Source organism: Ochotona curzoniae, unplaced genomic scaffold (assembly GCF_017591425.1).
Source record: "Ochotona curzoniae isolate NIBS_2020 unplaced genomic scaffold, NIBS_Ocur_1.0 contig_3819, whole genome shotgun sequence".
Taxonomy (NCBI): domain Eukaryota; kingdom Metazoa; phylum Chordata; class Mammalia; order Lagomorpha; family Ochotonidae; genus Ochotona; species Ochotona curzoniae.
This window is the reverse complement of record NW_024466004.1, coordinates 3,480,839-3,494,037: the sequence shown is the minus strand read 5'-3', so window position 1 is coordinate 3,494,037 and position 13,199 is coordinate 3,480,839.

Below are 13,199 nucleotides of genomic sequence, written 5' to 3'. Positions count from 1 at the left end.
TGCCTCCTTCACCACCTCACCACCATGGTTGTTCTGGCTCTGGCCACCCAAGATTTTGGCCTTCTGGTTATACCCCATAGGCCTGTGTTGGTTCTAGCTCCCTGGACCCTAAAGATCCCCCTCCTTCTCAGCACATGACTCCCCTGGCTTCTTTCTTTCTTTTCTTTTTAATAAAGATTTATTTATTTCTATTGGAAATTCAGATATACAGAGAGGAGGAGAGATGGAGAGGAAGATCTTCCATCTGATGATTCACTCTCCAAGTGGTAGCAATGGCCAGAGCTGAGCTGATTCGAAGTCAGGAGCCAGGAGCTTCTTTCCTGGTCTCCCAGGCTGTACAGGGCCCCAAGGCTTTGGCCATTCTCTGCTGTTTCTCAGGCCACAAGCAGGGAGCAAGAAAGGAAGTGGAGCTGCTGGGACACGAACCAGCACCCATATGGGATCCCAGCGCATGCAAGGCTGGCCACTAGCCTATCATACTGAGCCTTTTTCTCTCTCTCTCTCTCCTTTTTTAAAAAGATTTACTTATTTAAAAAAAGATTTATTTTTACTGGAAAGTCAGACTTACAGAGAGCAGGAGAGACAGACGGAGGAGCTTCCTCCAGTCTCCCACATGGGTTCAGGGTCCCAAGGCTTTGGGCTGTCCTCTATTGCTTTCTCAGGACACAAGCAGGGAGCTGGATGGGAAATGGGGCAGCCAGGATATGAACTGGTGCCCATGTGGGATCCTGGGACTTTAGCTAGTAGGTTAACACACTTGGCCTGAGAAAGATCTTCCATCTGCTAGTTCACTCCCCAAAGGGCCACAATGGCCAGAACTGAGCCAATCCAAAGCCAGGAGCCAGGAGCTTCTTCCAGGTCTCCCACATGGGTACAGGGTTCCAAGACTTTGGCTATCCTCTACTGCTTTCCAAGGCCATAATCAGGGAGCTGGATAGGAAGTGAAGTAGCCGGGATGCGAACTGTTGCTCATAAAGGATCTTGGCGCTTGTAAAGCGAGGATTTAGCCACTGAATCATCACACCGGATCAGCTCCCCTGGTTTCTGAGCCCCTAATGTTTTCCAGCCATCCTCCTATGACCATTCCGAGCCCTCAGCCTTGTGTGCAAACATTGAGCTGTCCCAGGGCTCCAGTCTTGCTACCAGGCTCTGCCACTCTTCACTGCCCGGAATACTTGCGTTCTTCCAGCTGTCGTGCACATCTGGTTCCCATATCTCCCTTTCCAGACAAATCCTCTGAGTCCTGGACATATGAGCAGGATCCACTGTGACTGAAGCCAAACTTGCCAAACATGCCCTGCTGCCAACTTTTTGGTGCAGCCAGTGGTGGCCTTGTGTGTTTGTCCAGGCCTCAGAGCTGGGAGGCACTGCGGACTCTGCATTCCCCTCTTGAGTCACCTCTTCCACGTGGCCTCCAGCTGTTCCTTCTGCCTCCCCCACTGCTCTGGCTCCTGTACTGCATCCCTGCTCCCAGGCACCAGCACCTTTGCCCTCACCAGGTGAGTGATACTGTGTGGGATCATGTTGCAGCCCTGTGCCCAACTACTGCAGCCCTACAGAACACACTCCCAGCTCCCAGCTGCCTTAGCTGCCCAGAGATCTCCTCTGACCTGGCACTAAGACAAGCTCCTCAGAACAATGCTAGGCCCCCTAGCTGCCTCCCTAGCCACCTCACCCGATCTCCTTCCTCTTTGCATGTTCCATGCTGCGGACATTCTGATCGGCAAAGTGTTTCTCTGCCTCGCCCCCTTCTCCCACTTCACATCTTTGTCATTACCTTCTGGGTCCTGGGACACCATTCCTGATGTTTTGTTCTATTTTGCACTATTGAGCACCTACCTGGAAGGTGAAAAGTGCAATGAAAATAAATGGCTGTTGGGGCCAGCACATTGGCTCAACTGGCTTATCCTCCTCTGTCAAGTGTCAGAATCCCTTATGGGTGCCAGTTTGTGTCCTAGCTGCTCCATTTCTCGTCCAGCTCCCTACCTATGGCCTGGGAAAGCAGTGAAGGATGGCCAAAGCCTTAGGAACCTGCACCCACAAGGGAGACCCGAAAGAGGCTCCTGGTGTCAGATCAAATCAGCTCAGCCCCTGCCATTGTGGCCCCTTGGGGAGTGAACCAGCAGATGGAAGATCTTTCTCTCTGCTCTTCTTTTCTCTGTAAATCTGCCCTTTCAATAAAATGCATAATCTTTTAAAATTTTTACTTCTTTTTTATTATCATTTTATGATACAGTTTCATAGGCCCTGGGATTTCTCTTACTCCCTTTCCAAATCTCTCTCTCCCCTATATCAATACTATTTAGCTCTTCATAAATAGTCATATGTCCATTCATTGCGGGCATGGACTATGACAGATAGTCCAGCATCCTATTGTCAATTAACAGTTTCATTGGAATTCCATCTTTGATCTAGAAATAGAGATGCATATTGCATTGTATCCTCACATCTGGATATGATAGTCTCCATTACACAATTACCATACATTCCATTAAGTGAAAAGCCACAATACAAAATCAACAACAGGAAGAAAAATAGAAATTAACAACACCATGAAGTTAAATAACATGCTAATGAATGACTAATGTGTCACTGAAGAAATGGAAATCAAGAACATTCTTGAAGAAAATAATGCTACTTTATATGATCTATGAGTCAGTGAAGAATTTAATGAGAGAATTTTGAAGAGATTGGGAAAAAAAAAAGGAAAATTCATGGGGTATAGTTTCCACTGATCTTTGTTGGTGGATATGTCTCCTGTAGGCAACAAATAGATGGATTTTTTTTTTTAAAATTCAGTCTACTAATCTACAATGTTTGACTGATGAATTTAAGCCATTTACATGCAGGGTTAATATGAATGGATGGTAATTTGGTCCTGTCATTTTATTTTATTTTTTTTAAAGACTTATTTATTTTTATTACAAAGTCAGATATACAGACAGGAGGAGAGACAGAGAGGAAGATCTTCCGTCCGATGATTCACTCCCCAAGCGGCCACAATAGCTGGAGCTGAGCCAATCTGAAATCAGGAGCCAGGAACCTCTCCCAGGTCGCCCATGTGTGTTCAGGGTCCCAAGACTTTGGACCATCCTTGACTGCTTTCCCAGGCCACAAGCAGGGAGCGGGATGGGAAGTGGAGATGCCGGGAGTAGAACCGGCGCCCATATGGGATCCCAGCATGTATAAGGCAAGGACTTTAACCACTACGCCAACACACCGGGCCTGGTCCTGTCATTCTAGCAATGGGTTGTTCATTGATTTAATCAATGTTGTTATTTTACTGCAATGTTCTTCACATTTGCCTTGGGGTTTGGTAGATGTTATTCCTTTTCTCTGTCAAGAGAACATCTCTAAGTATCATTTGTAGGGCAAGTTTGGAAGAGGCATGTTCTTTTAACTTTTTCTTTTACTGTGGAAGAATTTCATTTCATTTTCAAAGACAAAGGAAAGATTTGCAGGGCACATTATCCTGGGCTGACAATTTTTTGCTTTTAGAATCTGGAATATGTCGCTCCATTCTATTCTGGCCTGTAGAGTTTCCTATGAGAAATCTCCTGTGAATTTAATTGCCATTCCTTTATATGTCAAGTGAGGCTCCTGGCTCCTGGCATCAGATCAGTTCAGTCCTGGCCATTGTGGCTCCTTGGGGAGTGAACCAGCAGATGGAAGATCTTTCTCTCTGCTCTTCTTTTCTCTGTAAATCTGCCTTTCCAATAAAAATAAATAAACCCTTAAGAAAAAACCTTTAAAAATGGCTGTGTACTACCACCATCACCAGCGAAAGAAAGAAATCACTCGCAGTATAGTAGCCGTACCCCGGACTCCTGCTTGGTCAATCCAACCCTTCAACTGCAGGAGCCGTCACCACCTGGCCTTTCAGGTTCACTCTTCCTACAGCAGGTATGCAAGCAACAAAACAGGATACAGTCTTGTTTTGAGTAGTTTGACTAGTTTCAGGCTCCAGGTCAATTGTTTCTCTAGTTTGTAGTCCTCTGTGACTTGTCTTTTCACAGAACAGTGTGTTTCTGGGGTGTGTCTGGCGGGTAGACATGGCTCTACAATAGGCGTCAAAAAGTGTTCTCGAAAGAGATGGGTAATAAACACTTAAGCTTTGGGAGCTCAAAAATCTGTTCCCCTCTGCTCACTACTTCTTTTTTCGTACTAATGCAGATATCAACAATGTGTAAATGAGCATACATCATTGTGATCCAGTAAAACTCCGTTTATCAAAATAGGCAGCAAGCTGGGTTTGGCTCAGAGGACTACAGGTTGCTTATCTACAGCATTCATTTTCATTGCTGTGTAATACATCACTGTATAATGCCATAACTTTTTAAAGAAACATTTTATTTCTTTGAAAGAGAGAGAGGGAGATGTTTACTCCCCAAATGGCCTCAATGACCAGGGCTTGGCCAAGGTGAAGCCAGGAGCCCAGAATTCCATTCAAATCTCCCACCTGGGTGTAAGTGACCCAAGGCACAAGAGCACAGAACTGGATGGGAATGGAGAAGCCAGGATCTGAACCAGAGTTCATGGATAGGGATGCTGGCTTTGCAAGTGGTGGCTTAACTTGCTGCATCACGTCAACCCTTAATACTACGATCCATTTTCCTACTGATGGTATGGTTGACAAGATGATTATTCTTTACTTCAATACCATTTAGGACTATCTGACATACAGACCCTGTGACCCATGGGGTGAATGTATGATCCATCCCTATCCCGTTAACTTTGGATTTGGCCTAAGATAATTTAACTGACCGAATGCCAACAGGACTTCTAAGTACTTGCATGGTGTCACTTTGCCTCTCTCAGTATTGCCATTTCCAAGAGAAGAGCATGCTTCCAGAAAGCTGTGTTCTCTCAGCCCAAGTTCCTGAATGAGAGCTACAAACACAGAGGCAGTATGAACCTAGGCACATTCACTCAGTTCACCTGGAGTCCTGTGAGCAAATGGTAACCCTTGTTGCAAGCCACTGAGTTTTGTTCGTTATTCAGCATTACTGCAGCAGTGACAAATGCAAGCACAGGGACATTTGGGACAAGTAAGTAATTTCCAATTCTTTGCTGTGGCCAGAGTACCTGCTGCTGTACATCAGTGGAGGCATGAGTGCTTCTTCAACTTGACTTTGCTTCCCAAAGTTTTGTATCAATTTACACCCCCACCAGCAATGCTGCAGAATTTTCATGGCTCCCCATCCTTGTCAACACTTGGTTTTGTCGATGTCCGCAGTTCTGATGAGTGTGAAATTGTGTCTGCCTCATGTTTCTCTTGCTCTCAGCCTCCTCCCCAAGTGTACCAGTCTCAACTAGGTCACATGCTCGGCCCATCCATAGTTCCTGCACAGTGCTGGTATTCTGTGCTGGCATAGCACCAGATTTACCCCCTAGCCTGTTAGTGTCCAGGGAGCCCCTGTCCCACGGCTGTCATCCAGAGCTCAGTGTGTGAGCGAGTAAGAGCTGCACAGAGGTTGGAGGGGGCCCTTTCTACCCAAGGGGAGTGTCCAGCTCAGCCATCCGCCTTGGCAGACTTGCAGTGTACATGCTACCATGTGTACACAGTGGTGTGTTGCAGGGCAGAGCTTAGGTGCTCTCGCTGTGTTTCTCACACCAGGGCTTTGAAGACCACTTATTCCTATGCTACAAGTGTGATCGGTCCCAGACAGGTCTTGGGGAACACAGTGGCTGGAGGGCTGTGCACAGAAGTAGGCCCCAAAGGCCTGGGAGGCTTTGGGGCTTTGGTAGAATTCCTTTTTTTTTTTAGTTGGAAAGTCAGATTTACAGAAAGAAGGAGAGACAAATATCTTCTGCCTATTGATTCACTCCCCAAGTGGCCACAATGGCCAGAGCTCAACCGATCTGAAGCCAGGAGCCAGGAGTCTCTTCCAGGTCTCCCACGCTGGTACAGGGTCCCAAGGCTGTGGGTCATCCTTGAGTGCTTTCCTAGGCCACAATCAGGAAGCTGGAAGGGAAAGAGGGCTGCTAGGACATGAACCGGCATCCGTATGGGATACCAGTACCAGTGCATGCAAGGCGAGGACTTTAGCCATTAGGCTACCATGCCAAGCCCAGAAATTCCTTTTTTTTTTTTTTTAAAGATTTTAAATTTTTTTATCTAAAAGGAAGATTTACCAGGAGGAGATACATACCAAGAGAAGTCTTCCTTCTGCTGGTTCACTCCCCAGATTGCTACACCAGCCAAAGCTAAGTTGATCTGAAGCCAGGAGCCAGGAACTTCTTCTGAGTCTCCCACATGGGTGCAGGGTCCCAAGGCTTTGAGCCATATTCTGCTGTATTCTCCACAAGCACGGAGCTGGATCATAAGTGAACTAGCTGGACACAAACTGGCACCCATATGAGATGCCAGTGCACCAAGCAAAGAATTAGCTGGCTCCTTGGAAATTTTTTTTTTTTGCCTTGTAAGAAATTTTACCTGACAAAAAAACAAGGCTCTCACAGAGCACCCAGCAAGTTTTACTTGTACAGCCTCAGACCTTTATGAACACACGAGCATGACCCTTTAAAATAAAAGTATGAAGGAAATATCAGAGAAAAGTGACTTGTCGAAGGTACACAGTCAGTGAGGGAAGGAAGTGGAGTGATTAGAACGATAGGGCTGGGCCCAGTGCCATGGCGTAGTGGCTAAAGTCCTCGCCCTGAACACACCAGGATCTCATATGGGTGCCCGTTCTAATACTGGCAGCTCTACTTCCCACCCAGCTCCCTGCTTGTGGCCTGGGAGGGCAGTTGAGGACGGCCCAAAGCTTAGGGACCCTGCACCCACGTGGAATACCCGGAAGAGGTTCCTGGTTCCCAGCTTTGGATTGGCGCAGCACCGGCCGTTGCGGTTACTTGGGGAGTGAATCATCGGATGGAAGATCTTCCTCTCTGTCTCTCCTCCTCTCTGTATATCTGACTTTGTAATAAAAATAAATAAATCTTAAAAAAAAAAAAAGCTTTAGGGCCTGCCATGTTAGCCATCATCTTCTGAGCACCTCCCAGCTACCCCTTCCCTGAAACCCTGAGCACCCCTTTTGGGTTGAGTTTGATACCGGCAAGGTCACATACAAAGGCCAGGGTTCTGCGAGACCCTTTGGGAGGTTATCTTTGCTGTCACATAGGGTGATGGGAAAACTCAGGTCTGCAGGTCAGCAGACTTAGGCTTTAATACACAACCCAGCCACAGTCTTAATTTAGAGCTTATTTTTGAAGATAAAAGAAAATATTGATAACTTGGTCACAAAGTGTGATGCATTATATGTGCTGTGTGGGACTGGTGGATCACGCAAGGACTGGATCCAAGGTTTGTGCCACATTGACAGAAACACAAAAGCCCTTCTGTCTCCCTATCTGGGCAAAGGCCAGTATCTCATCAGAGTCAAGTTCCTGGGAGGTAAAATCTGATTGGTCCAGCTTCAGTCAGTTGTTTCCCTCTGGGCCAATCAGCTGTGTCCAGGAAGGCAGGCTTAAGTAGGCCTTAGGAAAAAAGCTGTCTTCCTTTCTGGGGTTCATTTGTAAAATCAGGGATTTTATTTGTCTCTAGTTCACCACTGCACTTACTAGGCCTGGCCCACAGCTGATGTTTAGTGTTAGTGGAAGAGACTGATGTGGCATAGCACCTGAAGCCACCTCCTGTGATACCAGCATCCCATATGGTACAGCTTGGAGTCCCAGCTGCTCCACTTCCAATCCAACTCCCTGCTGATGTGCTTGGGAAAGCATCAGAAGATGGTCCAAGTGTTTGAGCTCCTGCACGCATATGGAAGACCTGAAAAAGCTCCTGGCTTAGGCCTGGCCTAGCCACAGTCATTACAACTATTTGGGGAGTGGGTCAGCAGATGGAAAATCTCTCTCTACCTCTCTGCCATTCTCTCTCTCTCTCTCTCTCTCTCTCTCCTCTGTAACTGTCTTTCAAATCGATAAAAACTAACATAATAATAAAATTAAATATCAGTTGACATGGATGGATTAGCGTGATCTCTGTTTTGGTTCTGACAGACTTGTGCAATTCTTATGTAAGAGAGATGTGAGTGCTGAGAGCTGGCAGTGCCAAGCAGAGAGGAGGGCAGATGGCTTCCGGCTGGGGATACCCGGGCATTGGTATAGCAGTCTACTTTGAGCAGCCTCCCAAGGTCCATGCTCCATCCTCACCAGTCAGCCTTGAGGCCAGAATGCAGCTTCTGCAGCGGCCTCTGGCTGGAGGAGTAGTGCCCTTTCATGCTGCTAGGCTGGGGTGCCAGCAACCACAGTGCTGAGCCATTTGAGTACAGCTCAGCAAAAGGGAGCCTGCACTTGAATACAACAGCCAGAACCCCCAACTCATCAGTTTATTATGTGACCTCAGTGGGCTGCTTAGCTCCTCTGAATATCTCCTTTTTCACTGGTCAAATCCATATGAAAATGCTTGTTCTGCTTCACTTATAGACGTGTTTAAAGAGCATTGCATATAACATTACTCCAAGTAATTAAATCTCATTTCTGGCATGCTAACTAGCTGTCTGGCACAGCTGTAGGTGCTGAAATGGATTATGTTGTATACAAGAGGACTTCAAAAAGTTCATGTGGAAATGGAATTAAGAGATGTTTATTTTGGTACAATTTTTTTAAACCATGCATAGCTTTTTTATAATATCCATTATCCTTGAGCTTTCCTTTTGTTTTTTATTGAAAAAAAAAATGCACAGATCTGAAAACTCCTTTGCACCAGAAATAAACTTACCACTGAAATGTGCTTTCCATGAACTTTTTGTTTTTGAAAGATTTGTTTATTTGAAAGGCAGAGTGACAGAGAAAGAAAGGAAGGGACAGAGAAAGAACTCTTTTATCTGCTAGTTCACTCTCCAAATGGCCGCCACCACAGCCAGGAGCTGCATCCAGATTCCCCATGTGGCAAGAAGGAGCTCCAGTACCTGGACCACCTTTTGTTTTAATCAATGAAAGGAAAAAAAGAATAGATTTTATCAAGATTTTACAACTTTTGTCATGGAAAATTCATTATTAAGAGAATGATAAGGCAAATTACTTAATAGAGGAGAGAATTTGCAAATCACATGTCCAATGAAGAGCTTGTATCCAGGATGAGTAATGCTCAAAACTAAAAAATAAGAAAACAATAAGCATATAAAATAGACAAAAGACATAACCAAATGCTTTATCACAAATGGATGGCAAGTAAACACGATTTTCTACACTAGTAGTAATTAGGAAAGGGTAAGTTAAAATAACAATGCAACACAACTATTAGAACAGCAAAAATAAAAAGTACAATGCAAAATGCTGGCAGGATACAGCAACCGGAGCTCTCCTGCTTTCTGGTGTGAATGCAAAGTGAACTTCTGCTTCTTTTTTTTCCCCCCTAGGAATACATGTATTTACTATTTAACACATATATTCTTTTTTAGATAATTATTTTTATTTTTGATGATTTTTACATAGCTGACTAAGGTGAAAAGGGTCAAGGCCTACAGGAAGGTGGGTGAGATCATTATTTCCACATTCTCTTTTTTCCCTTCCTATATCTGAGGGAAGGGGGAGAGATATGGGGAAAAGCCACACCCAGCCTCCCAACTGCTTCCATACCCCTGGGATGGAGGACAGCCCTCAATGCCATCCTAGGGTCTCTGCTGTGGGGCAGGCTCCAAGTCCTGCTCAAGAGGTTTTAATAGTTCAAAAGTTCTGAATTACTGTTGATTTCGCCACTTCAATCTCTCCAGAATCCACTGGCTGACATTGTCCACCTTAGAGTCTCCATTTGCCCAGATGTTTACTGCCAGCATTTGGCTGGGGTAGCTGATCAATTTCTTCTGTCATCCTTCCTCTGTTGTGTAACAGGTGTCTTCTGCAGGTGTCGATGGTCTGCCATATCCTCCATGTGCTTCTGGATATGCTGTCCACTGTTCCATCTGAGCCACTGAGGAGGCCCAGTTCTCACACATGCACTCCACAGTCAGACCAAGGAAACTGCAATTCTCTCTGTGGTTGGGGTTCTGAGTCCAGCAATTGTTGGGGATCCCCAAAGATCTGAGGTGATCCCAGACCTGATTCTTGTGTGTGCTTGCCAATAAAGGGTCCGGCACAGTCCGTCACCCCAGTTGGCTTATGCACATGCAATTGCTGGGTCAGTTCTGTTTCCAGCCCAGTCTTCTACATGAACCAATGGGTGTTGCGGCCCATCCCGATCCTGCCCACCACATACTTGGTACTCATGCTAACCAGCCTAGTCAGAACAACCCACAATAACCCCTACCAGGCCTATCCCTTGCACCGATTCCTGTGCTTACCAGTATGTGCAGCAGATTGGTCTAGTGTATACCACATCCCATTCAGCTCTCAGACATGTTACAGGGCATTGAAACTTAGTTCATCCTAAGCAGCCCCACCATCCAGGCCACAAACATGCCAGTGGGAGCCACTCTCCGTCTAGCCATGCCTGCCCCAGTCCTGAGTTTCATGTTCACCAGTCAGAGTGACAACCCAAGAGGGAGGTGCCCCTGTTTCCTTACTGGGCCCATCCCACTCCTGGATCTTGTGCTCTCCAAGTGGTTCTGCAGTTTGACTTGACAGAATTTGTCTGCTGTGCCACCTCGCCGGCTGATGCTGCAGCAAAGCCCAACCTACCCACACCCACTCTGTCTTATGCATGCACCAGGAGGAACAGTCTGCTCAACCTAACATTCCCCTAAACTATCTCACATGAGGCCAACAGGTGTTGAAGTCCTTCCTGTTCTGGTCTGCCACCGTCCCAGCTCTCAGGCTCACCAGTGGGAGTGGTAGTTTAGCAGGGGAGCCCCATGCAGCCCCGCTACTGGTTTTACCCCCTCCCCCAGGTCTCACATGTGCTGGTTGGGCACTTCAGCCCAGTCTGGCATTGCCCACCTCATCTTGACATTTGCCAGTTGGTGCTGTAGCCTGGCCAGGCCCTGCCTATCCACAATTCCTGCCCATGCTGGTGGGACAACAGCCTAGCCCAGCGCCAGCTGGCCCTCAGTTCCAGCCCATGTGAACCGGCTTGTGTTGCAGCCCAACTCAGCCTGACCAACACTCCATTCTGGTGCTCAGATTCGCCAGCATGTGATATGAACTAGCCCTGCCTGGTTCACCCTGACCTACGCCAAATATATGCCAGTGGGTACCATTAGCTGACCTGGTCTGTGCTGCTCCCTATTGTGCTTGTTGAGCTCACCTGCAGGGACTGTGTCCCAAAAGAGGAGTTCCCCAAGCTCCTCCATCAGAACATCTCCCAATGCCAGATCTCACCCACAGGTGGGTCTATCGACCAGCCCTATTTAGTCCACTTCCTATCCTAGCAGAAACAGTGGCCTTTCCTGACTGGCTTTCACCCATTCCAGTTTTTACTGTTGATGTTACAGCCTAGCCAAGCCTGGTCCACAACCAGACACAGCTCACACATGGCTCAGCAAGGGCAGAGACCCAGCCCTGCCCGGTCCTCCCCCTTCCAAAACCAACTCACACACTTGCCAATGGATGGAGCTACCTTGCCCAGCCTGTCCTACCCCCAGGCCTGGAGCATGTGCTCAACAGTGGGAGCCATGACCCACTAGGGGAATTTCCCAAGTTCCTCCACAGGCATACTCCCAGATCTGGATCTCATGCATGCCTGTGGGTGCTATGCCCTTGCCTGGCATAGCCTGTCCCTCCATCTTGGCCTTTGTATTAACTAGTGAATGTTGCAGGCTGGCCCACCCCATACCCTCTTTAGGAAGCACATGCAGGTGCTACAGCCTGGATCTGCTCAGACTGTTGTCGGTCCCAGTACCTCTGAGTGTTGGCAGGCTCCATGGTCACACCTAGCTCAAGCCATCACCACCCCAACTCTTAAACTAGCCAGTGGAAGTTATATTTCCACATGGTTTGCCCACATATCCCCCAGAGATTCTACCCCAGACCTGGTTCTTTCTTGTGCTGGTTAGTGTCATGGCCCTGCCTAATGTGACCTGTCCCCTGTTCCGACATTCAGTCAGGTACTGGTATCTAGCCTTGCTAGATTGGCCCTCAGCCCTAGGTTTTGTGTGGACTGGTGTGTTGTGGTCAGTGATGTTCCGCACTAACAAACCCATCTCAGGACTTCCATGTGGGCTGGTGAATCAGTCTGACCCATACAGATCTTCCAGTGTCTCTCGCCCAAACCACCCGGTCTGTCCCCTCACTTATCTGCTAGTGGCCCTGTCGTTTGGAGTCCCTCATGATTCATTCCTCACCTACATATATGATGACCTTATCCATTGATGTCCCTATGCAGTAATTCTACTCCCCCAGGTCCTCAGAGCTTATTGCTGGGTGTCCTTCCCCCCACCAGCCAAAAGTGGCCAGTGAGGTTGAGGATCTCGTTTATGTGCTTTTTAAAGAATTATTTTATTTTTATTGGAAAGGCAGATCATATTTTACAGAGAGAAGGAAAGACAGAAAGAAAGATCTTCCATCCACTGTTCACTCCCTAAATGACTGCACCAGCTGGAGCTGAGCTGATCCAAAGCCAGGAACCAGGAGCCAGGAACTTCCTCTGGGTCTCCCATATGGGTACAGGGTCCCAAGGACTTGGGCCATCCTCCACTGCTTTCTCAGGACACAAACAGAGAGCTGGAAGGGAAGCGGGGCAGCCAGGATATAAACGGGCACCCATATGGGATCCTGGATCATGCAAGGCAAGGATTTAGCCATTGAGCCATTGCACCAAGCCTTTGCACCATCTTCTGTTGCTTCTCCAGGCACATTAACAGGAAGCACAATCAGAAGTGGGGCAACCAGAATTATAACTGGTACTCCAATATGGGATGCTGATATCACAAGCAGCAGCTTAACCTGTGGTGCTACAACGTTGGTCCCTTCATGAACTTTTAAAAGTGCCTTTAGGATTTTCGCAAGAACCGTTATCCTAACACCCATGGTTAAATGACTTGCCTACATTTATGGTTTATGAGCAACCAAGTCAGGTGTCACACTGAATCACCGACCTCTACTGCTTTTTGTTTATGGTCTGGGTGTAGAAAGACACATGATGGTGCAGGGGTGATATGATGATGACTTCCCAGGACCCAAGCCTCTTTGGATAAGCTTGGTGTTTTGATTCTACACCCACGGAGCAAGGAGAGCAGAGCAAGCAGAAAACAGCCTTTCTCCACCACCCACCCCCCTTCCCTGCCCAGCCTACATGAATCAAAAAGGCTCTGAGCTGTAAA